The following is a 3,861-nucleotide window of genomic DNA, read 5'->3' as shown; positions in this document are numbered from 1 at the left end:
CAAGTCGGTACGGGGCTTTTGCTACGGGTTTCGCGCCCGGAATCAATTCGATCCCGAACTCTACTTCCCGTTCGGGCGGTATCCCCGGTAAATCTTCCGGAAAAACATCCTCATAATCTCGTACTACCGGTACATCTCCGATCTTTCGTGATTCTTTTTCGGGTTCATTAGCGTATATCATAAATGCCTTGCATCCTTGCTTCATTAGCTTGTGAGCTTTCAACATTGAACATACTATGGGATTGCCTCCTTTTTCGCCATAGATAGTGACGTGTTTCCCGCTCGGAGATGTCAGTTTTATCTCCTTACGGAAGCACACGACCTTTGCATGGTGTCGAGATAGCCAATCCATCCCAACGACGACTTGAAATTCTCCCATCGACATCGGGATTAGATTTATCAAATATTCTTCATCGTCAATGCTCAATTTGCAATTTTCACATACATCGCAAACAATAAAACTTTTATTATTACCTATCTCTACTTCTAAGGGCACAGGTAATTTAGTTAGAACAAATGAAGGATGTCGAATAAATCCATATGAAACAAAGGATTTATTCGCACCCGTATCAAATAACACACGTGCAGGAATCGAGTTTACAGTAAATATACCTGAGACCACGTCAGGTTCAATCTTTGCTTCAGCGGCTGTTAGTTGAAAAGACCTTGCCTTGGCTTTAGGGGCTTCACCCTTCGGTTCCGGCCCATCCTTCTTTTCAACCAATTCCGGGCATTCAGACTTCTTATGACCCGTTCGATAACAATTATAACAAACCGTCACCTTCTCTGGGCACGATATGGCTATATGTCCCGTTTTCTTGCATATAGGACAAGGCTTATCCTTGTAACGACATTCGCCCTTATGACCCTTCCCGCAAATTCTACAACTCGGTGACCCGCCTTTCGTATCAGGTTTCCTTGAGCTCTCACTTGTTCGTGCCTTTTTAGTAGGGCTGGGATTTACATCATGTGCTCTCCGTTCACCCCTTTCGATACTCTTTTTCAGCTCAATTTCCCTTTCCCGAGCAGCATTTATAATCTCGGTAAAGGTCTCGTATTTGGAAGGGGTGATAAACTCCCTATACTCGGCACTCAACATGTTATGATAGTAGTATATCTTTTGTTCTTCGTTCGTCACTAGATCGTCACAAAACTTCATTTTGTCCATAAACGTTGCCGTGATCTTGTCTATGGTCTCGTTTTTGTGCCTGAGCTGCATGAATTCTTCCTTGATTTTATTCATAACCGCTTTGGGGCTATGATGCTTCAGAAATGGCGTCTTGAATTCATCCCGAGTCATGACCTTAACAGCTTCAATACTGATCTCTCTCTTCTTGTTATCCCACCAATCTTTTGCTTGATTTCTTAGTTGACCCGTACCATAGGCTACATAGTCATCTACATCACAATGGGTCCTCTCGAATACCCCTTCGATATCACTTAGCCATCTTTGGCACACTATTGGGTCAACCTCCCCATTGTATATCGGTGGTTTACAAGCCATGAATTCCTTGTATGAACAAGGTTTCCGTCCTCCATGTTTTTCCTTTTCAAGTTTTGAGTCGTCTTCTAATTTCTTGATTCTATCCTCTACCATTGATAGAACTGTGTTTTGAATTCTATCAATGAAGCCAGTCAGACTGTTTTCGATTGCCTTTCCAACCTCTTCGGCAATCGCCTCCCTCACTTGTTCGGTGACTCTTGGCACCGCATCATCATTACCTTTATCAGCCATCTCTATTTCTGAAATGTTTACACAAGTTGTTAAAACATTCCATTTATAACACATGATGTTCTTGTTTGATTCAATCAAGTTCATAACTTGATTTAATTGCTCTTGCTTTATTTCAATCAAGTCCACGACTTGATTTGATCGTTCTTGCTTTTGATTCAATCAAGTTCACAACTTGATTTGATCGTTCTTGCTTTTGATTCAATCAAGTTCACAACTTGATTTTATCGTTCTTGCTTTTGATTTCTTGTATTTAAATGGGCTTACTTGCTCTTTTCATGCATATTTGTTCATTTCTCATTCTTTACGTAATATAAAATTTATTAACAGAAATTAGTTCTTACCGGATGGTCGATCAAGCTTGAACCGAACACTTATTGACAACCTGTGGCTCTGATTACCAACTTGTTACACCCATATATTTATACTAGAATTAATAGCTAATTTATACCAAAAGATAATAATTTAACATAAGTTTCAAAAATGTTACACTTCTTAGTCTACTAAGGACTAAGGTAGAACGTACTAAGTCGTTTAAGAATTTGTTTACAACCAAAGAACAACAATTTAACAAGTTCAAACATAGCGGAAGCTTCGGAGTGGAGTGTTCGGTTCATCATCAAGTCGCTTGATCGCCATCCATGTGACCACCTAATTACCTATGAATCAACAAATAAGTCAATAGCTATGACGTTTATGAATGATAAGATTTCAAGGTTTAGCATCACTTTGAAACAACAAAAATATATAAGTTTTCCAGGCTCCACCGTAATTTACGGTGCCACCGTAAATTACGGTGAGTGCTGGAAATTCTTGGATCCACCGTAACACAGTAGAAAACCATCGTAAATCATTGGTCTCTACCGTAATTTACGGTGACACCGTAAATTACGGTATCACCTGGGAATTCATGTTTTTGTTTGATTTGAGCATTTCAACCAAAATCCCAACTCTCGGGTTTCAACATTCTGCATTATCAATGTAGTAAAAGTCTGATATTTCTAGTACGTCATAATATAACCACTACATACATCAATTTATCATGTTTGGAATGTAGATCATGTTTTACTTGATTATTTGACCCGTTTGGCTTGTCTATGGAATTCCTTCCTTTATGACAACTACCAACGAGTTTAATTCGTTATTCAAACAAGTATTTAATACAACAATGCCTTCGCTTCAATTCAAAATAACTAGAAACTTTGATAATCAACTACAATGATCTAATTTCACATAATGTAACGAGTCATGTTACATACCTTGGCGCACGCCCTTCAAACGAGAATCACCACCGGCTTGTCCGCTCGACGTCCCGGTATCTTGTCCTATAGAGTTCATTTACAAGACATGTTTAGAACCCTCTTAGACATCATTTCGCATAATATACCGAAACATCTTAATTAGGCGTTAAAGCTTCAAATTTCTATTTGTCAGCCTTCTTTGAGGCATTTCTACAAACATTAAGAGGGCAGAATTTCCATATTGTTCATATTCATGTTTATGGATTGCTTAGTAGTTAACTTAACTTCAATTAAGCCATCATATATCATGTAAACATCACATCTTTTCTGGAACTATCTTCTAAGGTCGAATTTTACTAGAATAACCACTAAGAACCCTAGAATTCATCATCATCTTGTAAAACCCACAACCCACCTTCAAGGTGTTCATGGAGTTTTCTGAATTTGGTCATGATTTCACATGTAATTGGTTGAGTCTAACCTCTAAACACCAAATCGATCCTAAACTAACCAAATAACACTCATGCAGCATCAATTTTCCAGATTTCACAACATCATGAGAAATTCAAGTTAAGGGATTTCATTAATTTTACATACCTTACAATCCTCTTGTGATGAGGATTATGATTCTAGGCTCAATTCTTGATTTTTACTTGGATTAATCCTTCAAGTTGCAAGATTATTGAGATTTTAGGGTTTGAATTTCTCCTGGTCGCCCCTCTCTCTCTCTGTTCGATCGATGTCCACCCAAGATGGGTGAGTTTTTGTGTTTTGTTCACTAATTAGTATTCAAGTTTCAATTTTGACAAGTTCAGTCCCTTAACTACCATTTTCTCTAAGTTAAGTGTTTTAACCATTTTATAAGTTTATTTCAAGACTAAATTTTTT

At 38.1% G+C, this 3,861-nt stretch overlaps 1 long non-coding RNA gene across 1 annotated transcript; it reads right to left on the bottom strand.

The window, feature by feature from the left end:
* Window positions 1-2,331: 2,331 nt before the first annotated feature.
* On the bottom strand, window positions 2,332-3,658 carry LOC110921405. Its single transcript, XR_002582389.1, has 3 exons — window positions 3,571-3,658; window positions 2,992-3,057; window positions 2,332-2,391 (listed from the first exon to the last, which is right to left on the bottom strand). It is a non-coding gene; the product is annotated as an uncharacterized LOC110921405 (long non-coding RNA).
* Window positions 3,659-3,861: the final 203 nt, after the last annotated feature.

Source organism: Helianthus annuus, chromosome 17 (genome assembly GCF_002127325.2).
Source record: "Helianthus annuus cultivar XRQ/B chromosome 17, HanXRQr2.0-SUNRISE, whole genome shotgun sequence".
In the NCBI taxonomy this organism is placed as follows: domain Eukaryota; kingdom Viridiplantae; phylum Streptophyta; class Magnoliopsida; order Asterales; family Asteraceae; genus Helianthus; species Helianthus annuus.
This window is presented reverse-complemented; position numbering and strand designations above follow the sequence as displayed.